Source organism: Tachypleus tridentatus, chromosome 3 (genome assembly GCF_004210375.1).
Source record: "Tachypleus tridentatus isolate NWPU-2018 chromosome 3, ASM421037v1, whole genome shotgun sequence".
Classification (NCBI taxonomy): domain Eukaryota; kingdom Metazoa; phylum Arthropoda; class Merostomata; order Xiphosura; family Limulidae; genus Tachypleus; species Tachypleus tridentatus.
The window spans coordinates 79266613-79291844 of record NC_134827.1 but is presented as its reverse complement, the minus strand read 5'-3'; the positions used below and the strand labels follow the sequence as shown (position 1 = coordinate 79291844).

The 25232-nt window shown below is 34.4% G+C and overlaps 1 pseudogene across 1 annotated transcript in view; it reads right to left on the bottom strand.

The window, feature by feature from the left end:
• Window positions 1–35: 35 nt before the first annotated feature.
• LOC143247292 (cytochrome P450 3A29-like) overlaps window positions 36–25232 on the bottom strand; it is a 28274-nt pseudogene continuing 3077 nt past the window's right edge. Inside the window, exons 2-14 of the transcript XR_013026464.1 lie at window positions 18313–18409; window positions 17770–17822; window positions 15068–15164; window positions 13593–13721; window positions 12837–13077; window positions 12133–12272; window positions 8494–8642; window positions 7145–7232; window positions 6098–6206; window positions 5246–5337; window positions 4597–4737; window positions 4134–4299; window positions 36–1253 (exon numbers count right to left, since the gene is read on the bottom strand). The product of XR_013026464.1 is annotated as a cytochrome P450 3A29-like (transcript). The remainder of the gene's footprint in view (window positions 1254–4133; window positions 4300–4596; window positions 4738–5245; window positions 5338–6097; window positions 6207–7144; window positions 7233–8493; window positions 8643–12132; window positions 12273–12836; window positions 13078–13592; window positions 13722–15067; window positions 15165–17769; window positions 17823–18312; window positions 18410–25232) is intronic.

Sequence of the window (25232 nt, the reverse complement as noted above, 5' to 3'; positions counted from 1 at the left end):
AGTTGGGATTAAAATTAAAATATACTAGGCCATAGTTTTTCATCAATGTTTTTATTATACAAATTTCATATAACACAAATAACTGTAACACATTTTTGACTTCAGTCCTAAAAATCAACATTTTATTATTCTCTCTTGAGAGTTTTATCACTATTAAATAATTAATAACCTAGAATTTCAAATAATTTTTATTATCGGTATGTAGTAAAGAAAGTTTAGATAAGAGATGGGTAATTTTATCGGAAGTTTAGCACGGTAGTCAATCAGGCAGTCAGACTTGCGATATAGGTTCATATGATACACACTTAAGCCCAAGAGAAATTAACATAGAGAAGGAGTGATATAATCTCAAAGGTATAGTAACAGTTTCGCTTTTAAACGCCCAAAAAATGCGGAGTAAAAGCAACACCTGCAGTTAGCTTGCTTCTGTGAGAATTTTACAGCTTTTGAAGTAATTTTTGACAGACGACGAAATGTTTAAATGACGAGAACAGGCTAGGCCTACATTGAATCAGCAATGTAGATCTAAATCTCCAACGGTCATTGAAAGGACTAATCTATTGACTGCCATACAAAAATTAAAAGCTGCGACTATCTTTTTGCTTTTGTTTAAAAAAATGAAGTAACGACAAATTATATTTGATTAATATGGCACGAAAAGACGATCAATTTATGTCACGTTGTAGGTGTAAGGAAATTTGAGTGTAGAAGTTTGAAAGTCGAAGCACTGATATTTCTCACAGTTATAGCATGAAATATTTTATTCAAATAAAGATTTTTATAGGTAATGTAAAATTATGTTTAGTTCCCAAGTGTTTCATATAAGCCTAAAATCCATTAAGCTATATTACTGATACATTTGCACCATAGTAATATCTGGGCCGAAAGCACCAATCTTGATTTTCATATCAGAGTGAGATCTAAAACTTACTTTAAATGTTCAAGACGGTTGAACCCAAGGGTAAGATATTTCATCTACCAAAAAGTGGAAAGTTACATGTTGAAAATATTTGTGGGAGGAAAGTTAAATTACATAAATTTTGCGAAAACAGAAATTTTTTCTTCCGATTCTTGGTGTTTATACAAAATTTAAAATCTGTATGTTTTATCTAACTAATTTTATTCGGTATGGTAACTTTGTGCAGGCAATAGCTAATTTTTCAAAAAAACTGCTGTCATTTTCGTGGGACAAATCTTGCATATACACCTTTGCCTGGGGTAAGTGTAGCTGGGCGTACTGTAAGAGTCAGTTCCTGCAAAAAAAAATAAAAATAAACCGAACCATTAGAGTTTAATACGACCGCCTGATAAGTTCTTTGGATTATATAAATTCACACTAAGGATAACTAAAGCCGTATCGCGGCACTGTGATTAACTAGTTTGTTTTGTTTTTAAATTTACGCGCTAAGCTATTCGAGGGCTATCTGCGCTAGCCGTCCCTAATTTAGCAGTGTAAGACTAGAGGGAAGGCAGCTAATCATCACCACCCACTGCCCACTCTTGGACTACTCTTTTACCAACGAATAGTGGGATTGACCGACACATTATAACTCCCCCACGGCTGAAAGGGCGAGCATGTTTGGTGCAACCGGGATGCGAACCCGCGACTCTCTGATTATGGTTGTGACAGTACATGGACCATTCTATATCCAAAAATGGGAAAAAAAACTATTGGATGCGTTCTTCAAGTAATAATTGATTTCCATTGTTTGAAATGATGAAAGTTGGCAGTAGTTAACGTTTAATAGCTGCCTTGCGTTCCTTATTTCACTTCAAAATAAGAAACGGCTAGTGCATATAGACGTAGAGCTTTGCGCGAAAGCTATATATACATATACACAAATGAAGTAATATTAATTTCCAAAACAACAAGCAAGAGAAAGAATACGAAAAGAGTTATTATGATGACTGGTTAATGTTCTCCATCATTGGTGTCCGTCAAAAATACCAATCAATACGAAATACGTCTTTGAAGATACAAAACATGGCAATAAATCGCTGGTGAGCGAAAATGATGGCTAGGCAGACTTGGTGAGCGTGCAGTGGCGTAACTACAAAATATCTCCCCTGCATAAAAAATAATTGTGCCCCTCAATTTATCCCTCTTGGTGGCAATTTAAGTTTTATCAGGTTCTTCGCTTTCCGTCCCATAATTGTAGGACACAAGCCATGTGAGTGTGTGTTCATTCACATGTGGATGAACTCATAAGAAATATCGATCATTAAATAAATCTCATGACTTCAATGCACACAGGCAAAAACATGACTTTAGCTGAGCGTAGAATGGTGTTATTTTGAAATGTTTTACACTAACTTTTTTGTTCTGAAGATAAAATAAAAGTATGGGAAAAACCGCTAGACGTGTCGCCCTATTTGCATTGTTAAAGTGGCGCTATTCTATTCCGTGTTAAGTGCTGCAACAGCATGGAAATATTCTCATAAGGTGAGAGTAGTCCAGTGGATTCATTAAAAGGGTGAATGAAATTCAGAGGAGCCTTCCATTGTAATATTTTAACCGTCTATGGTGCCCTCTTGTTCAATGAATGTCTCAAAAGAGCATGGTAGCCTTAACATCTGCCATTTTCTATAATTAATGTAAACACAATATTCGGTCCAACTGAGGAACTTTGGAATTATAATGAACAACGTACTTTCAAACTTATTTCTCTGTAATATCCTTTAACGACTAGATTGCTTTTCGAACTTTTGGCATTTTGCAGAGTCTGTGCTATATTGTGTTGTTGCACCAAGTCTGTTTCAACCTGATCTTAGTGGTGATTCTAATCATGTGGACAGACTGCGTATGATAATATTTTAATATTATTTATACTTCTTAACATGTTACAGAGGTTAACCGTCATTCAAACCTATGTTTCAGAATGATAAAGGATAGAGTAAACTGATTATACATCACTTGGAACATAGTTTAATATCTAACGTCTTACTCTGAAACAAAGCAAAGTTAAATAGGTTTCAGTTCTCTTCATGATATTTTCTTGAGTATCACCTGTATGGTAATTTTTGCCCCATCCTGTACTTTTTTGCTCTTACGTTTACGTTAAATACGTCTTTGTCATAATATAGAATTAAAAGTGCGATGTAGTTTGAATTTCGCGCAAAGCAACACAATTGACATCTGCGCTAGCCGTCCCTAATTTAGTAGCGAAAGACTATAGGTAAGGCAACTAGTTCATCAATACCCACTGCTAACTCTTGGGATACTCTTTTACTAACAAATAGTGGGATCAGTCATAACATTATAGCACTTCTATTTCTAAAAGGTTTAGCATGTTTTTGGGGGACGGGGAATTCGAACCCGCAAATTACGAATCGATCCTTTAACCACATGGTTGTGCCAAGCCTAGAAGTAAGAGACAAACGACTTTCAAATAATTTTCGGCCTCTATATTGGAGTCTTAAGTGACATTTATCGAAAATCTACTCTTAAAGCCATCTTTGCTTCAATGTGTTGTTGTTTGTTTATTTAGCACAAAGTTATACACAGGACTATCCATGCTTTGACCACCCGGTTTCTAGCAGTACAAGTCCGTAGACATACTGCTGTACCATTGGTGGGCTGCTTCAGTGTGAGTGAAAATCATTTCAGTAAATCACTACACAACAATTTTTTGGAAAGTTTTGCTTCCTGAAAAGATTTTGCTGATTGTGACAGGTACCTGGTGAGTATGACCAAATACAGTTTTGGTTTTGCTTCATCACGTAGGAACTCTAAGAAATAGACAGTTAACTGTTTACCGGCAATAACGTATTTAATTGCGTTTATGTTTATAATACGCTATAAAGTTCAACATAATTAAAAATGTTTTGCTCCTGATTTTCGTTTGTATTCAATGTCCAGTGCATCACGTTGCAGTGTTCAACAGTAGTCAGCAAGCATTGACGGATTCCAGTTGCCCTGATATCGTTTTTCCATTGTAGCAATGTCCTGGTGAAACTGAAAATTTCGATGAAACGGTACGTGATAGGTAAATTTGGATGTGATCTTCGTGATCAGCAGCCAACATCCAACAGTGTTCAAGAAGCAAAAACTTTGTTGTGCAGTGTAATAGTATGATAAAGCTTTGACCAAATTATCAAAAACATAAATATATATTTATAATGATATGTTTTACCTTTTCTGTCATTTCATTTGGTTCCAAGTGGTATTTATACAGAATTTGAGCTAAAGCTAGTTTGGCTTCCATTTGGGCGAATCTCATTCCAATACAGTTTCGGGGACCTTGTCCGAATGGTTGCCAAGCAAGGGGATTATTTTTCTGTCGATTTTGTGGAGAAAACCTAAATTAAGTAAACTGAACATTAATCGTACTATAAAATAATGATGTAAATTACTCTTGCGATAACAATCGATATTAGAAATCAAGAAAACTGTAAAACTAAAACAAAGACCATTAAAACCATGACAACATGCAGAATTAGAGTACATAGACAAGAACCGGTCACACTGCTCTTTATCTATCAGTTTTTTATATTACCACTCACATCCTAAGCGTTCAAAATATATTAAATACCAGAAGTTATCATTTATGGTTAAAACTCATTGAGAAAAATGTATAATAAGATACATATACATACCTATCTGGATCGAACTTTTTTGGATTTGGCCACAGAGTTGGATCATGATGAAGATGATACACAGGTATTTGGACTGTCATCCCCTTCGGAATACGAAGAGATCCATACTGGATATCCTTGCTTGCTTTCCGGTTGACAAAACTTAACGAAATCAGAATTAGGAAAGAAAAACGCATCAATTGTAGAAAATATTAAAGCTGGCTGTAAGTTATACATTACAAAAAATATTTATTATAACTATTTCGTGAAGTAATGACAGTTTATGCATGACAATGTCTTTGTATGCAGTATAACAATATATTATGTTAGGCCTATTAATATTATATTTTTAACACTACATTCTTAATTCAGTCCGTAAGGGATTTTCAAAAATTAGAAAAGTAAACTTTTATCCTATATTTAGAGTATCTTTAATTACTGTGAATATCGTAAATATTGATCTAATTATAATTATTATTGATTTTAATATACGTCCTAAGAGATAAGTCATGCACAGTCTTCCCTCGAGTCGATTAAATTTAAAGGACATTAGAACTGAGTGCAAGTTTTCACTTAAAATAATAAAGTAAAACAAAATAAAATCGACAATTTATTAGATTTAAATTGTTTTTGCTTTTTCTATTTATTGTTTGCAGACTAAGATACTCACAGGTAGATTGGAGGATAAAACCTTAAACTTTCTGACAGAACCTGGTCCAAATACTGCAGCTTATGAACTTTTGCATAGTCCAGTATCCCCCTCTGTGGATTGAAACGTATTTTCAATGTTTAATAAAAGAAAGTTCTAACATTAAAATGTTTGAAATATCGTACTGTACAGGTATGTGTTTTCAGAAAAAAAAAGAAAAGTTACTATTTCAGAGATTGTTTCATTGTTGACATGTTTTATTTTAACACGTTCACTGCCACCAGTGTTATTAATAAATTAGATATAAATAAAATTAAAAAGTGTCGAGGAACAGTTACAGTGACCCAAAGCCACAAGATATATTTGATTTTGAAAAACAATTTTTTGCGACCCATTGGTGTGCCTCGTAATGCATAACTAAAGGTCACCCATTGGTGGGACACATGTGGTGAACGTCTTAAATACAATTAGATTAAAAAAAGAAGTTTCACGTATGTGTATCATTATAGTTTCTGACTGAAGATATTGAGAATGAATATTTGATAGCAATAGCCTTCCTAAACTTATTACCTCATTAAGTAAAAATATCTAAGCAAAACTAAAACCTGCCTAAAAAGTTCGCTTCACTACTCACATTCAACTAATTGTTAGGTGTCAATAATTTTTATTCTGTTATATAATTTATAGACATTAGTCAAGTTGTTACTGTTTTTATTGAGTAAAAACAAACAAGTCGACCATATTTGGTCTCGGATAAAACAAAGTTTGTCAGCTTCGAAAAATTGTTGTTCACATTTGAGTATGTAAACTTTCGCACACTTTATTGAAATTAAATGGAAAATAAAAAATGGAGAAGTAATTGTTTTTACATACTTCTTCATCTATTAGTTGATCTACTTCTTGCCGAATTTTCTCCTGCACTTCAGGATGTTTCACAAGTAAGTGTGTGGTGAAACCAAGGGCTGTACTGGTTGTCTCGTATCTGAAGCGTGAGGAAAACAATTTATGTTAGGAATTCAGAATAAAGTAAATAGAAACACTTAATTGTTTAGTTCGTCTTGAATTTCGCGCAAAGCTACATGAGGACTATCTGCGCTAGCCTTCCCTAATTTAACAGTGTAAGACCGCAAACTCTTGGGCTACTATTTTACCGACGAATAGTAGGATTAACCATCTCATTATAACGGATCCGGCATGGCCAGATGTTTAAGGCACTCGACTCGTAATCTGAGGGTCGCGAGTTCAAATCCCCGTCACACCAAACATGCTCGGCCTTTCAGCCGTGTGGGCGTTAAAATGTGACGGTCAATTCCACTATTCGCTGATAAAAGAGTAGTGTAAGAGTTGGCGGTGATGACTAGCTGCCTTCTCTCTAGTCTTACACTGCTAAATTAGGGACGGCTAGGGCAGATAGACCTTGTGTAGCTTTGCGCGAAATTCAAAACGAACTAAAACAATTATAACGCCCCCACGTCTGAAAGGGCGAGCATGCTTGGTGTGACGGGGATTCGAACCCGCGACCCTCGGATTACGAGTCGAGTGCCTTAACTACGTGGCCATGCCGGGCTAAGAAACACTAAATACGATATGAGTTGTTTTGATGAATAAATATAACTTGAAATAATCATTATTTTCTTATACATTTATCTCAGGATCTCAAGTCACAAAGAGCTGACATGGTACACTTTTAAGACAGAGGCGTCGCTAGGCACTGAAACATTGGGCCCAAGCCACGATTTTGTTTGGAAGAGTCTCGAATCCCCAGTTGGCGTCTTGAAAAATCAGAATAGAAAACCATGATTGATAACGTACTGAAACATCAAAAATGCTCGCGCCTATGGGCCCGAGCCCCAAATATTCGAAGCACCTAGCGACACCTTTGATTTTAAATATCTAAGTTTGAGTGTATGCGTTTCCTACCCTGCTAGAAGAGCTATAAATGCATTTGCTTCTATTTCAATGTCTGACAACCCCCTGGTCTTGGTGGCAGTCGTATTTGACACGGAAGCTAGTATAAAAATAAATAAAAAAGTAAATAAATCCAACATATTATGTTAGTGTGATAAAAATGGTAACAAATAAAACTTGTGAACAGCAATTTGAGGAGCGCATCCTAGCGAAAACGAAATATATAAAAATAAATCAAAATAAGTTTGATTTTCTTAGTTGGTGTATTCTACAAAATTTAAACTTATAATAAAACATTTTAATCCATTTCATTGTATTTTAATTTACTATTGTTCTCATGTTTGAAATAATTTTCCTGGCAGTCATTTGAGAAGGAAGGGACACATAAAATCATGGGTCTAAGGCACCAATTAACCTTAATATGACCCTGATCATTGAATAATCTGTTGAAATAAAGGAATAGCTTTTTCAAATTTCTAATCTAAGGGGAGAGCCTTGAGTACAGTCTGTGGTGGAAACAAGTTCTCATTTTATTCCATCTGGTGGTGGATTATTTAACTGTGTTATATGTGAATATTGAGAAGAATAAACATTTATATTTTATTCAGCAATTCCACTGATGATTTGAGAAAAAATAAATTGGTAGCATTAATGGTACATGATATTCAAATAACTATGTCAATAGAATAGCGTTATATATGTTGTCAGATAACTTATTTGTCGCTGACCTTTTTCCTGACGGATTACTTGAGTTGGTGTTGATACGTATACACAAGATACCGTTTATATCCAAAATAGCAAATACTAAATTTTGTATATTACTGGTACAAATACCTTCTGTGTGAAAGCACATTTTACTTTTATGTTAATTACTACTGTTGTGTGGATAGGTCTGCCTATGTTGAAAATTATTTGGTGGGGGAAGGGGAGATAAACTTTTTGATTTTGATTTGATTTTATAATTCTCAAACGGATAGTTCGTATTCTAAATTATAGTAAATGAAATACATCGCTATAGAATTTAGCAACTGACAAGCTAAATATATCGTGAACTTTAACTTAAGGACATTTTAGACACTTTTAAAATATTCATCCAATTAAAATTTGTTGTTACTGTTTTGTTCTGTTTCCTTTAAAGGTTCTTTTTTGTTATCATAATTTGTAAATATTTCTACTTATTATTAGCTTTTTCAAATTTTATGATTTAAATACTCTCCAAAAATAACTTAATTTTTGAACAATCCAGATCTTTTACTAAATACAGCTTGGCATTTATAGAGTAATGTAGAAGAAAAGCTTTAATTTTAATAATGAGATAAAAATTGTGATATATAACTTTCTCTAGTAAAACATATACAAACGTTTAACGTCGCCATTTTCAGTTCTCTCTGCTTTCTCGTCATACTTGTCAGCTTCGTCTCCAGCCGTTAGTTGGTCTGCAGTTATTTTTCCCATGTCGATTTTTTTATTGAGAGTCGATCATTAACTGGAGCAGGTCTTGACGTCGCTTCTGCACAAAGACAGAATAAATGACTTCGAAAAGAAATTGCTGTATGCAAAGAACAAACCGGTTACATCTCCTTTTGTATCCGCCCATGAATTCCAATTGAAACATCATTTGTTATAAGATGACTGATAAGAGTACCTATTTAGTTTGCAATTGTTATCATTATATCCATGCCCTCTGGGAGTGCTGAACTATCTTGGATAACTCCAGCTATCTCAGTATCAAATATAATTCCAGAATTTACCTCACCAAATCAACAATATCTAGAAGCCAACGGACTATAACCGATAGTTTGACAGTTTGAAATAATCTCTGGTCGAACGGGTGAAATACTGAAAAACAAATTTTTAATCTTGTTGTTTAGTTAGAAGGACCAGAGCTAATGACAATAAACAATTTTCTAGATGAGATTCGTAACAAGCATTTCATATGATTGACCCTGGTGATGCATCCCCAATATTCGGTTAGCCACATGACTGACATTGCAAAAGATGATAAACATATCAAAGCAGTGTAAGCCAGGGAGGAACAAAGAATAGTATAACTGAATGCTAGTGTGGTTGTGAAGAAGAAGGAGGATGGGTCCACAAGGTTATGTGGACCACAAGAAGGATGTTTGGTGTGGATCAAAGTTATTTTTAACATTGGATCTCAGGAGTGGCAAGTGAAGATCTAAGAAGCAATTATAGGGAGGGACAGCCTTTACTGAAGGAAAAGAATTGTGGGAGTTTAACAAACAGTTGTAGTTTGGATTATGTAATCCACCTGCTACATTTCAATAACTAATGGAGTGTACTCTCTCTGTACTAACATGAAACACCATACTCATCTTCTTGGATGACATAATAAAATAGGAGAAAGTTTTTCATAATGCTTATGATGGACCAAACATTTTAGAGAGGTTGAGTAAAGAGAACTTTAACTGTGCTGAATCTGAAAGAGTGTGAACTGTTATATCAACAGGAGTACATTGTTAGCAGAGAGGGAGAGCTTACAGACCCGTCTTAGATAGAATCAGTCTAGGATTGGCTAACACTAAAAAACTGCATGAAGTAAAAGAATTTATTTGACTATTCTCCTGCTATCATTATTTTGTAGAATAATTTTCTAACGTAGCTCGTCCTGTACACAAAATACTTGTTGGACTGCTGATTGTTAGTAAGAATGCAAAAACTGAAGGAAAGATTAATCATTATTCTTGCATTAGCATAGCCAACTCTTAAAGATCCATTCATTTCAGAAATAGAGTGAGTTATTTTACAATGGCAATAGTGTTGTTATCACTGAAAAAAAAGATTGTCTACTATAGTAGGGCTATGGCCGCTACAAAAAGAAGGCGTTATACAATATGGAAGGGGATAGTAAGTGTTGCTTAAGCCCTAGGTAGTCAGGAGTATATTTTTGAACTTGTGCACCACTCTGGATGGAACCAAGAAATTGCTGATGCATATCTGAAATACTATGTGTAAGTACTATTAAAAGAGGGAAGTGCAAAATATTAAAGACAAACAACTCATAATACAATAGATTATACTCTAAGATGGAATATCAACAAATGATAATGAAGAACTAATGCAATCCAACACGCAAATGAAAGATGCTCAGACAAAAAATATAATTTTGGAACAAATTATTCAATTGATGAGAAATAGTGTAGAAAACCATTCGTCACAAACATTTGTTCCATACAGCCCATAGACAAAAACTTGCAGGGAAAAATGGAATTCACTGTGCCTACAATAGGTTTTATTATGTTAGAAATGAGAATATACCAATGGGAAGAAAGAAAGACAACAGTTGATATTTCCACAATCTCCATATTCAAAAGTACTTTATTATTTCCAAAACCTATCGAGATAATAAGAGAATGTTTATATTCTATTAGTTGCCAGGACCTGTAGAGAATTGGTGTAAATCATGTGAAACATACTGTTAGTGAAAAGATCTACAATATAAACAACATGGGCAGTTGCAGTACTACGGACTTGGAGTATCATTTGAGTGAGCTGGTGTCAATGTGTTAGATCTTTGCCACTAAATAACAATGAAAGTAAATAACCACGGTTAAGATGGACTATTCCACCAAACTGAAGTGTACGCTATTCCTGATAAGGAAGTAGAAACTATCAAAGTAACTCTTCAGTGAATTCGTTTTAAGGTTTGAGGTGTTTGTGGAATTCCATAGAAATGTATCAGATCGTTGGAATAATAATAAAAAAACAGGATTATAGCCCTTCGTCCATTTTCTGATTGAGAGCTGCATTTATTTTCTTTTAAATATAGTAGCCATTCATGTAGATTAACATCACAAAATATGAAACAAAGATTTTTCAGCATTACTTATTAGTTATTGATTGGTTGTAAATGAAGCTAGTATCATCACTAATGTTTGAGAGAAGAATTAGTGTCATTGTAACTTCTGTAATCACACCCAGAGGACCAAGAGGATAATCACTCAGCTGAATCTGACATAGAATGTGGAGAGACCAAGAAACACCACTTGTGTCATACCTAACTTTACTCAGGGAAGACTTAAATCAGCTAATAATAAAATGAATAGGGAAAAGATAATCAGTTAGATAAATTCAAAGAAGAATTTGCCAGTGGAAAGTAAACTTACTGAAGATCCTAGGGTTACTTGTTGATACTACTTCTAAACGATCACCAAAGATAGAGCCACTAGTGGATTTGCTTGATCTATGGAAAATTCCTCTCAGTGAAAGAACAGCAAGCGATTGTAAGTGACAAGAGGCTATTTCATTTGTATATCATAGCGTTTGTAAAAGAAAGCCATTAAAAATATTTAGTGAATGGACAGTTTATAGTACTGTTTTATTTGAATATTAGGATTGTCCAAGAGATTTCGCAATCCGGGAAAGGGTAGTGTTGTGAGCTTAATGCTGAATATTTTTATTGTGATAGTTGATTAATTCAGAGCGCTTTTCATGAAATCATGATGATCTATGATATAAAAATTTTATGAAAGTCAAGCCTTTGGTAGAATCTGGAAGTAGCCTGGAATAATCTGGTGGTTAGAGTTCTCAACTTTTAACTATAGTCACAGGTTCAAATCTCGGACCCCCATCATTAAATATACTCGACCTTTCTACCGTGAGGTATTATAACGTTATTATCAATCCCACTTTTCGTTGGTAAATAGTAGCCTACGAGTTGGCATTATATGGTGTTGACTAGCTGCCATCCCTCTACTATATCACTTAAAAATTAGGAATGACTATCATAGATAACACTTGATTAAACTTGTATGAACTTCAACAAAACGAACAAGCAAACAAATATTTTGAAATTTTCTTCTATTACAGAGAAATATTGATCGTATATAATTACCAGATTCAGTCAGTAAATTAATGAATAATCAGTGAGTGATTCACTTCAGTGGAAACTAGTGAGTTATACAAGAAGAGTTAATGTGTCTGATTCAGTTACTAAGGCTTAAAAACTAAAAACAAAAAATAAACCTGGAATAACTTACCGAATTATCCGCTTTTCTGGATTTAATAACTTGGCTACACATACTCATTAGACGAAAAACTGGGTTGACCCCTCGATTGTGGAACTTAAAATCAATTTGGCCCAACTTGGTCATTATTGTCTCAATTTCCGGGAAGGAAACTAAAGAATGAATCAATAAATAGGAATAGTAATCTTCTCCTGTAGAGAAAATTAGTAAATGTTTTTAAAAGGAAACATACTAACCGCAGTGAAATATTTATAAACGGATTTAGGAATAACCTAAATTTCCTAAGCTTTGGCGAGGTAGTATTGGGATTACGACCGAAAATGTCAACGACAGTGAGTGTTTGAAAATGATGAATCAATGCGTTTTAATCCTTTGTTTTATCAGAAAGCATTCTCATAATAAGGCCGGCATATAGACATTAGTACATTATTCACTGTGATCTGTGTAGATAGCTTGCTTTGATGAGACATTACTGACAGTCAACTTTTATAGCCAGAACAACTTTAGCATAATATACACTTTTAGGATTTCATACAAGAATCTTTATATATATATTATTTAAAATCTCATCCTTCGGAAAAATAACCATATCCTGGGCATCATAATGAAAATGGGCTTTTTATTATCGAATTTTTGTCGTTAAAATCTTTGTGTATTTTCTATAATATTTTCTATATTTTCTTTTTGCATAAAACATTTCTAAATGGTTCACTTACCCATCATAACTGACAACCAAGATTGAAATTTACGAGAGAAAATCACTCTAGAGTTTTTAACGAGCTCGTGTTCTTCTGGATTCTTCTGGACGTCTGTCTGTATCCCCAAGGCACATCTCCCTATCACATCCATAGTCAAGCTCTGATATAACTTGTACACGTCGAATGGTTTCCCTTCTTGAGACTTGTTCTCGATATTGGTGAGAAGTTCTTGTATAGCATCGTTCATTATTGATGACATCTGGTGAGAGATAAATTAGCAGGCTGAAATTGGCGTCTGACGAGTATTCTTTTTTGACGAGATATTTAGTGACCAAAAACGAGGTGAATTTGCCTTTTAATCACTCTACATATGTCATGATGACATACTTCATGGACTTTTAATGAACTCGTTCCTAACTAGATTTAAGTAAACGATTCTAACGAACACTATCTTTCAGTAGAGGCTTATGTTGCGTATCTTCCTCGCTTACTGTACACGTGTTTCCTTGATTATTTTGTAATTACCCACGCAATTTAATTACATAAAAAATCATTGGTCTCAGAAAAACCACGACTTAATATTCCCCTACAGGTAAACTAATTTACCTAATGATTCTAATCCTTCAACTAATTATGTCTTATTAGTGGGAAGAGTAAAACACGTTTTACCCCAGTAAATAAAAACACAGAAAGTGATGTACCTTAACATGTAATCTTTAGAAATGAAAACTGTCTTTATAAGTAATTAATTATTTCATAATGTTTATGCCTTACTGTCTTCAATTTTCCTGTTGTAAACGAAGGCGTTAGCACACTTCTGATTTCTTTCCATCGATGACCTTGAACGTGGGTTAACGCATGAGACATTTTGTTTCCTGGTTTAGGTTGGGCTTGGAATAATCCCTAGATAAAATGGAAGTTTTTACATATTGTTAAATAAGTACTTATACGTTTGAGTGAAAGTAGTACCAAATGTTGAAAGCGTATTTCCGTTTTCTAAAGTTTCAAACAGGTTTGTACGATATAATACATATGTATCTCAGAGCGGTTGATATGGGTATTGACACTTTTATTGATTAAGAGAGAACAACATTTAGACCTTCCTAGGTCATCATCTATGTTAGTACCCATACTAGCCGTTCTGAGATATTTTTTTTATTTCAAGTGAGTTTCTCGTCATCAAAAATATATAATACTGTGATGTCGTGAAAACCCACTTGTAGAGAAATTTATATGTAAAAACGGCTCGTTTAGGTTGAGAAAATATTTTACGTAGAGGAGCGAACAACGTTTCGACCTTCTTCGGTCATCGTCAGGTTCACAAAGAAAGAGGTAACTGACCGGAAGCTGACCACATGTTTGAAAGGGGTTGTGTAACTGAGTGTCGGAATATAGAGGGCGGTATTAGATGTTTGAATATATAATTTTATTTATTTTATTATTTTTAATATAGGTATAAAGGTGTTCCTTTGTATTGGCTTATTTTGGATTTAAGTTGTTGTATAAGTAAGGCTTCTTTAATTTTACGTTTGTTTATGTTTGTTTCTTTATTTAATATTTGAGTGTTTTCTATGGTTATGTTGTGTTTATTAGACTTGCAGTGTTCGAAAACGTGTGAAGGTGACTATTTATGTTCTTTGAATCTGGTTTACATTTTTCTACTTGTTTCTCCAATATAGATGTCGTGGAAGTTATAACATTTTATTTTATAAATAATGTTGATGTTTTATAAGTAATGTTGAAACTTTCCTTAGAAATAAATGGATTGGGCATGATATATAACACATAATAAAAACAGTATTGTACTTTGCCTTATGAAAAATGTAGAGTGATCTTTACATTTTACTTAAGTTGTAGATTGATCATGCTGGATCTTCTACGTTAAGACTCACAAACGTTAAACTTGCTCAAAGCAACTAGTGATACCCACATGAATGGCCATCCACTTTCAAACATAAAGAGGATCTTAACGTCTAGACATCACCTGACCTACTATTAGAGAACAATGCTTTCGATCTTCATGAATCTTTACAAGCATACAGCCCATGGGCACACCCAGCATTATTTCAAAAAGAATGATAAAGAAGAAAGGTAACAATAACAAAATCATCTTAACAACTTTTTTGATTACGTGTTATTTGAAAACTGCACATACACGTTTAAGAGGAAACAACATTTGAATTTGTAATGAGAAGGTAAAAGCGCTAAGTATGTCTGCATATCACATATGGAATAAAATGTCTACCTACCGGCCTGTCGATAAAATTCTGAAAGTCCTTTATTTGAATGTTTTTTAACAAATCAGGATCAGCTATACAGATAATTGGCCTCATACCCAGGTAGTACCTAAACATCAGAAACATGTGATAATTGAATTCATGAAATAAAGTATTAACTGAAAATAAAAAAAAAACAGAGAAAATGTATTATCTCAAGTAAAATCTAAAAGGAAAACATGGAATCCACTTTTTTGAAAAAACAAGATTTGGAGACGGATTGAATGGGTAGTGAAATAAACTTTGTTACAAGTGCAAAACGTTTCAACAAATATGTATACCTTATGATGACTAACGTTATGGAATAAATAATTATTCAAAGTAAAACTGAAACATAAAGTATAAGTGTGTTTTTGTTCTGTGATATTTCACAAATAAAAACACAAGGTAAATAAAGGAAAAGAGAGGCAAAATATAAATAAAATATTTATTCAAGCAAAAAATAAAGTTTGTTAATTATGTTTTTATTTATTGAACCATATTGTTCAGGCATCAAATGATGAAGCGCTTTTATTTCTCTATTTTAAGAAATTCTTTGGCTACTGAAGTATGAATTAGAAAGAAGTATCTTCATTGAATCAAAATAGACAAGTTTATGTTACTATCATACTTTTTAAAATCAGATCAGAGTCTTATTGTGGTATCCCATAATCTTAGACTACCTACACTAGCAATAATTTCACTATGTAACACAAATTTTGTTTCTGGATAGTATGTGTTATTTCTCAATTGCTTATGAAGTAAAAGTACACAAAATGGACATTATTCCCTTCAAACTTTGCTTTTATGACCTGGATTATGAAACTTAGAAATTAATCTATTTTCTATGTAAAAACGGGCAAATTTGCACATTTTCATTTACATAAGGTTTGAATAAAACAACATAAGAATCAAGATATACATGTATTTATACTAAAGTTATAGAATAATGTTTAGAAGTGAGTAGTTTCCGAGATTTGCGACTGTAATGTAAATCACTTTTACGTATTAGCCCCCAAATATTGTCTCCCATCATGTTTTCGTTTCACGCTCCCAGGTCATAAAAGCAAAGTTTGAAGAGAAAAATTGGTCTTTTCCATTTACTTTAGGTATAAGTAATTGGGAAATAACATTTTCTGCCCAGGAACAAGAAAAAGTAAAAAAAATGTTACATAGTGTTATTATTAACACATTTTGGGGGTGTTTAACAACTTAGAAATTCTAATTTCTATAGACCCGTGGTTCACCTCTCCACACAAATTGGATCCATGTGTGTGTGGGATAGGGGAGTACATAAGCTTGATCTCTGTATGATCATTGTAGTACGTAACCCTTGCTAGAGTTGGTGATTAAAGCAGCATAAGGTTAAGTTCTTCTTGTTTTCAGGGAACTTCAACTAAATAAAACAGTTAAATTCATCTGAATATTTTTGTTTGAGTTGCCTCTCTGTGACACAACGATAAGTTTGTGGATTTAAAATGGTCGACAGCGAGTTTCGATACCAAGAGCCAAAATCGAAACATATTTATTCTCACTATACACAGCTGCAACAGCCAAAATACTTACCAATTTCACCCTTTCATAATTATTTTAAAATATACCTTTATTCAAGTATATCCAGTTACTTTCGTTTAAATTTCCACGTAGTTGTATCTATAGCTATGTTATGCGCGCGTGGAAAGACTGTGAACGTGTTATAATTCTTTCAGACAAGTAAAGGTTACATTTACCAACAGTTAACTAACTTGTACTTTTTTTCTATATGGTCTTTCTAGAAAAAACTGCTTTTTTGAACAGGAAATGTGTGTGTGCGCTCGAGTTTTCTGTTGAGTCCAACGAAGGGAACAGAACCCCTGATTTTAGCCTTATAAATCCGTAGACTTACCGCTGTACTAGCAGGGGACGAACAGGAAGTACCAGTACAAACTTGCTTGTAATGGTTAGAGTTGCACATGGGCTAGTAATTTAAATATGTAACTTTGATTTGTGGGATACTATAGTGAGGCTTGTGTCCAACTACAAAAGTGGATATCCAATATTTGGCTTGGTCATTATTCTCGCTGTTCTTGTCCTGTGAAGACGTAACGAGAAGGAGAAGCAGACGAGTTGGTAACAAACACAGGTCCTTGTAGTAAATAAAGATGTTATATATATTTGTTAACTTGTTTTAGTTTGATTTCTGTTTTCGAGTTATTCTCTACATGACGTTTCCAGAATTAGCGTTTTGCTTTAAAGTTATCTGTTGAACATTAGAGTACCTCAGTATTACATTTCTACCTGAAGAACGTTGTTTGTTTTGAATTTCGCCCAAAACTATACGAGGGCTATCTTCGCTTGTCGTCCATAATTGAGCAGTGTAAGGCTAGAGGGAAGACAGCTAATCATCACCACAGTTAAAGCGTTTTTCTGCCTTTTCTACACCCTCGAGCTATGTTAAAATGGTATACATTGCTAAAATCATTAAGTTTGTTTCTGTAATTTAGTTTCTATCTGAATAAGGGTCCGGCATGACTAGGTGGTTAGGGCGCTTGACTCGTAGTGCGAAGGTCGCGGGTTCGTGATAATTAGCTGTCTTCCCTCTAGTGTTACACTGCTAAATTTGGGATGGCTAGCGCAGATAGTCTTCGTGTAGATTTGCATAAGATTAAACAAACAAATAAACAAACCATATTAATAAAATAAATTGCGCTACTTACCCAAAGACTTTACCATATTTATCAATCCATTTCTGAAGGCAGTAAAGAGATCCCTAAAATTGTAGAAAATAATGAGAAAAAAATCATAGTAGTGACTTAATAGGTACATAAAAGAAGCATACCAGTAAATAGAATTACAATAAGTCTAATTCAGATAACTTCTTTTATTTTATATAAAATATAATATTAATATATATATAATAACCTAAATTTTCTTTATTTCGTTCTTTCCTCTTCAGTTTTAACTTAATTTAAAAAATAATAATTTTCGTGACTCGAACTTTTGTCATCGTGTTTTTTGTGATAACGTGAAGCGCCATCTTATTTTATATTTCGAGATCAACTTAACAAATTGGGAGGAAAGTAAGTTATCCTAAATAATTCTGTATTCTCTCATGAAGTTTAAACTGTTTATATTAGTTTTAATTCTGTATAAGCTAAGGTCAGATTTAAGTTCTTATATGTGAATTAAGATCTCGTACGAAACACGTTTTATATACACACTCTGTGTACACGTACACATGCGTACGTTTGGAGTATTACCTTTTGGTACATCTCCCACATGTTCCCAAATAAGATGTTTGGTTTGGGTCCAGGAATTCCCAGTTCTTCTAGGTAGGTGAAATGTTTCTTTCTCCATCTAAAATACATCAAATTTGATCCCTCTAAAAAAAAACAGTAACAAGTACGTGGATATCTGATATCAACTTTAACACTTCTATAAAACAGTAAAAAAAAACTATAATATCTTATAATATCAACTTTAATACTTCTATAAAACAGTAAAAAGAACGATAATATCTTATAATATCAACTTTAATACTTCTATAAAACAGTAACAAGTACGTGATATCCGATATCAACTTTAATACTTCTATAAAACAATAAAAATAACGATAATATCTCATGATATCAACTTTAACATTTCTATAAAAAGAGCAAAGAGAATGCTGGTATCTTACTGCGATTATGTAACGATGACTTTTTTAACAAACGTGTGGATCTAGTTAGTGGCTAGCACGCTTGATTCGCAATCTGAGAGTCACGAATTGGATTCTCGACAAAATATTCGAGTCCTTTATATCGTGTAACTTTAAGCGAAATTCAAAACAAAGCAAACGAAAGGATATATATGTCATCATTTATCTCTCGCATTCATATTTATCACACATTTATATGTGTGTGTTTGTCTCTAATTATAAAATATCATCTAGAAAAATAAATTAAATGCAACTTACATGAAAATGTGAGATTTTAAAGATTTGTTCGAAATTAATTTGCTTCTCTGTTCTTGAATTATTGGTCAACAAACAGTGTAACATAATTAGAGCAGAACTATCAGATGACTTAATTTCATTATTAGGCCTAGCATCTAAACATGCTCGCCCTTTCAGCCGTGAGAGTGTTATAATGTGACAGTCAATCCCACTATTCGTTAATAAAAAAGTATCCCAAGAGTTGGTGGTGGGTGATGATGACTAGCTGCCTTCCCTCTAGTCTTAAACTGCTAAATTAGGGACGGCTAGTGCAGATAGCCCTCGCATAGCTTTGCGCGAAATTCAAAACAAACCAAACAGTTTTATTGTTTTCTGTGTCTGTTGACAATTTAATTGAAGGCAGTGAAACTAAGGGGCATTTCTTTTGTGTCTCAATGATACACTGTTGCAATCTGTGGCATCTTCTGAGAGAGAGTTTGTTCCACATTTTAAACTGTTAATTAGATATTAATGTTTCGAAACTTAAGCGAAATTTTAATTTTCTTTTATGTGATAAATCTAAATAGTATTTTTTAATTATATTACATATATGGTACAGTGTTTATTTCTTTTGTTAAATGTGTAATACTTACTACTATGAGAATAATTGGAGTACTTTCGTCATCGGGTCCATCTCCTCTAACTTACATTGATCAGGCCCGAATATTAAATGAATACCTTATTTGTATTGCAAGGGTTTAAAACAGAGGATACTTGAGATCACACTATAAATATATTATTGTTTTGTTAACCTTCTGTATAAATGTCTTCATAAAACGAAATGTGAACCAGTTCCAAGCTGACCACAAGTATAAAAAATCGAATCTTAGCTACAGGCCGTCCGTCAACAAAACAATAAACGCTTTAAAATCTATCAAACTTAATAGAAGTTTTGCGTAAATTAATGTACTCTTGTTTTACCCGTAAATTAAATTTAAAAAAATATATATGGCTAATGCTTAAAGGAACTGCTAATTTATGATGTACATCCAGAAAAGGTGGTTTCAATTGTCACTTTGTGTTTGCCCCCCGGATTGGGACAACAGTAAGTCTTCGGATTTACAATGCTAAAATCAGTGGTTCGATTCCTCTCGGTGGACACATCAGATAGCTCGATGTAGCTTTGCTATATGAAAACACATACACACTTTGTACTTTGATATATTAACCTATACGCGACCTCAGCATGTGTTGTAACTTCAAGATCACTGAGCTTGCTAAGAGTGGCAGATAGCATCCATAAAGTAGCAGAAGGATTCGTTAAAAAACAACAACAAAAAACTATAACCCGAGCGCTTTCGAAAAGTAAACCTTCATTCATGAGGGTCAAACTAAAAAGGGGTCAACAGATAATGAGACACGAAGAAGTGTTTGAATTTTATTTATTTTGGACTGAGTCTGGTTTACAAGGAAAAGACACGGTACAGATTTACAAAAGATCATAATATTTACTTAGAAAACAACACACCCAATGTCCAAGTAGAAGAGTTTTTGTTCTGCGTTTTCAAGCGCAGATAGATGAAGGTCTTTATTTGTGTCTTTTAGTGGTTAAGTCCTAGCTGAAGTTAAGAGAATTTTAAGATAATAAGCTAAACAAAGATCTAGCTGAGAAATCTGTGCGAAAATAGTCTATCTAAAAATCTGTTTGAATATTTACATAAACTTCTCTTTTCCAAGCGCTCTCTACGTGACAATGGCTCGTTCTCGTTGTAAACAAAGGATGTCGTACTCTTGGGCCAACACCTGACTCACCAACAGAAAAGATCACAGTCATTATCTGTAGCATCATTGAGTATTCTCTTCCAACGGAAAGCATGAGTGATACCTTTGGTAACTCATCCAGTCTCGTTAATAACCAAACCTAAAATTTTGTGTAAACGAGTTCCTAGTAATTACGGTTACAAGAAACGTAATGTTTCCTGATTCCCTGATATACTACAAAAAGAGAACAAAACACTCACACAGTATTAGTCATTTCAGATTCTAACGTACATGCAAAAGTAGGAATTCAAAATAATTCACAGCGAAAATAATTTTTGTTTCACAAACTTAAATGTGTAACGAAAATATAAATTAAACACCTTCTGCTTCTTCCATACATTTTACGAGTTTTCTGTAAAAAGTCCTCAGATGTATTGTTGTATTAATTTGAGATCATTTTAGATTTTATGATACTTTTAAAATGATCGAGAAAAATGTTAGCAGTTAATAAGTTTCTTTGACATTAATGTTAGTGTACAAAAATTTTAAAAATTGTAAACGAAAGTCATGGGACAAATATCACATTTACTTAAGAACATTTATTATTGTTTAGACTTTACTTGATTCAGTTTAAATGAATTATTTGCTTCCTAAATATTACCATATAGTGATTGCAATCACTTGAAAAACGGCCCGGCATGGCCAGGTAGTTAAGGCACTCGACTCGTAATTTGAAGGTTGCGGGGTCGAATCCCTGCCATACTAAAGATTCTCGCCCTTTCAGTCGTGGGGACGTTATATTGTGACTATCAATCCCACTAATCGTGGGTAAAAGAGTCGCCCAAGAGTTTGTGGTGGATGGTGATGACAAACTACCTTCCCTCTAGTCTTACACCGCTAAATTAGGGACGGCTAGCGCAGGTAATCCTCGTGTAGCTTTGCGCGAAATTCAAACATTTGAGAAATTTTAAGTCTTCGATGTCCAGTTGAAACTATACGAAACTGCTCACGTTACAAATTTCTTTTAATATCTTTTATTGGCTTTTTTTCAACTTTTGTTTTTCTCTACTGGCAGAAGTTTACTGGTAAACAGATATGTATGTTATGTTCAGCTCAGAGAACTGTACATACGTATTAGAAACCTATATAAATGAACATCAATATGTCTGTGTATCTGTTCCTTAGAGGTTTCCAAATTTTTTGATCAATCAACACCAAACATAACACAGTGATGGAGGATGGCATGAAGAATATCACGGAGAACAGGGCTCCCCATTTAATTTCAAACTGATAGAATTTTTGAAAACAATACATCTTTCATTTCAGTATTGGTTCCTTTACTATTTTTATCGCATTTTAATGCTTATTACACTAATTAAAAAATAAAAATACAATTTCTCATCCTTTGTACCTGTCCCACGTTCGCCCTTTCAGCCGTGGGGGCGTTATAATTGCTACAGTTAATTACATTGTTCATTTGTAAAAAAAGTAGCCCAAAATTGGTGTTAGATGGTGATGACTAGCTGCCTTTCCTCTAGTCTTTCACTGCTAAATAAGGGACGGCTAATGCAGATAGCTTCCAGCAAAATACCCAAAATACCGAAAGATGACCATAAGAAAATATTATAAAATTTCTAGTGTTTTTAGTCAATTTACTTCAGTATCTAAGGCATTTGAAAAAATGGTCAGCTCGAAAAGGGTCAGGAATGGTAAAAAAAAATGATCTGTAAGAATGGTCAACTTTGAGGAGTGATATGTATGGAAGATACGTTTGTTTCTTTGTTAAATTTCGTCCAGAGCTACACCATGGTATTCTACGCTAGCCGTCCCTAATTTTGAAGAACTAGACTAAAGGGAAGGTAGGTGGTTAGCGTCTCCCACAACCAGCTCTTGGGCCACTGTAATGAAAAAGCGGTCTGGCATGGCCAGGTGATTAAGGCACTCGACTCATAATCTGAGGGTCGCGAGTTCGAATCTCCGTTACACCAAACATGCTTTTCCTTTCAGCCGTGCTGGCGTTATAATGCGACAAACAATCCCACTATTCGTTGGTAAAAGAGTAGCCCAAGAGTTGGCGGTAGGTGGTGATGACAAGCTATCTTTCCTCTAGTCTGGAAAATTAGGGACGGCTAGTGCAGATAGCCCTCGTGTACCTTTGCACGAAACTAAAAAACAAACAATGAAAAAGTGGGATTGACTGTCGCATTATACCCTCCCACACATACATACAAAAACACACATGTCGTTACGGGATTCTATTCCGTGGTCAAAAACCCTCTAGAGAGCAAGAAGAATGCCTCATTTGTTCGTAAGTAGCTGCAGTTACTGGTTAGCCAATAGGAGACGACGTTTATTCGTGTAGCAGGGTGTGACGAATTTACAGGGAACCAGTTTATTCCTTTTCCCCCCATAATAGAGTCGAAGAGATAGACAGTCAGGAAAGACAGAATTTCCTGAGTAGTAAATGTGACAGGACATTTAATATTCATGGGTTGCGCTAGCTGGGGAAAAGGAGGACATCACCTCCCACAGCAGTCATCAAAGGGACCCCTAAATTCCATCAAAAGCATAGAAAATGTACAGAATTATTGAATGTTAAAGAGAGGGTTTGTATTCCTACTTATGTAACTTTTGACGTATATCACCAACTGATAAGTAGCATGCTTTGTATTGCTGCTTATATAATTTTGACGTATTTCACCAACTGATAAGTGGCGTGCTTTGTATTGCTGCTTATATAACTTTTGATGTATTTCACCAACTGATAAGTGGCATGCTTTGTATTCCTGCTTATATAGCTTTTGACGTATTTCACCAACTGAGAAGTGGCATGCTTTGTATTCCTGCTTATATAGCTTTTGACGTATTTCACCAACTGATAAGTGACATCCATTGTGTAAAACATCAATGCATCCAAAAGCCCCAAAAATCCTTCGTCCTCCACTCCCAACAGTAAGATATTATGACCATCCTTACATATTTACAGTTTAACACAAAGTTATACAATGGGCTATCCGTTCTGTGCTCATCACAAATATCGAAACCCGGTTTTTAGCGTTATAAGTCTTCAGACTTATCGCTGTAAGGGGAGGCGTTTGAGGTTAAATGCTTTCATAATGCCCTTCAGTGGATCAGCGGTAAGTTTATGGACCTATAATTCTAAAATCAGGGTTTGAAGTCCCACAGTTGACGCAGCAAATTGTCTAATCTGGCTTTTATCTAAAATATAACAAACAAACAAAGGTGACAGAGCGAGCTAATTCACATCTGAAATTTGTTTTTGTTTTTCAAGATGCCAAAGTTTCATATGAAGCACAAAGCTACATAATAGGCTATCTGAGCTCTATCTACGTCGAGTGTCGAAACCCGAGTTTTCGCATTAATCCACAAGAGCATGTGATAATTTTAAGCGCCTAATGGGAAGACGCCTTGTTCATGTTTGCTCCAAAGTCTAAGGAAGTTTCAGCCGCGGCATAGTGGCTCATAGAACGTTTCTGTTTTGTTGTTATTGTTAATTTTTTCAAGTACAAACATTTAAATCATAGCTCTGTCATTTCTGAACGTATTTGAGACCTGGCATGGCCAGATGATTATACCGTTAGACTTCCAAGTTGAGGGGTAAGGGCTCGAATCCCTGTCTTACCAAACATGCTCTACCTTTTAGTCGTGTGGGCGTCATAATATGACAGTAAATTCGACTACTTTTTAGCAAAAAGTAATCCAAGAGTTGGCGGTGGGTGGTGATGATTAGCTGTTAAATCAGGGACAGATAGCTCTCGTGTAGTTTTGCGCGAAACTAAAAAAAACTACACCAATTTGAGATATAATTACCCTTTCAATTAATGTATTTCACCAAGTCCAAAGACTCATAGATTAGTTTACTCTACGCCTGTCTAAAAGAATTTCAGTTTGAGGGTAGGTTTGTAGAAATCCTAATAATTAATAAAATCGAATCGGGTAGACGCGCGCTCCACTCTTAGTATATCGCCGGCGTACAAAAATATTGCTAATAAAAAGGATTGGTTTGGTTTGAATTTCGCGCAAAGCTACTCGACGGCTATCTGCGCTAGCCGTCCTTAGTTTAAGCGTAAGACTAGAGGGAAGGCAGCTAGTCACCACCACCCACCGCCAACTCTTGGGCTACTTTTTACCAACGAATAGTGGGATTCTCTGTCACATTATAACGCCCCCACTGCTGAAAGGGCGAGCATGTTTGGTGTGACGGGTATTCGAACTCGCGACACTCAGATTACAAGTGGAGTGCCGTAACCAACTAGCTATGCCGGGCCAATAAAAAGGAAAAAAACCCTACCTAAAATAATTCTAATTGCTGAGGCTATTGAAGGTTCCCTCTTGTTTTCAAATCTTAAAACCCTTGAGGAATTTGTTATTCCATCAATACGAGATAAACGCCCAAAAAATAAATATACCACAATACTAAGAGCTAATTTACCACGAAACTAAAGACGAAGGACAAATCTGAATTTACACAAATGGCCTTTTCAC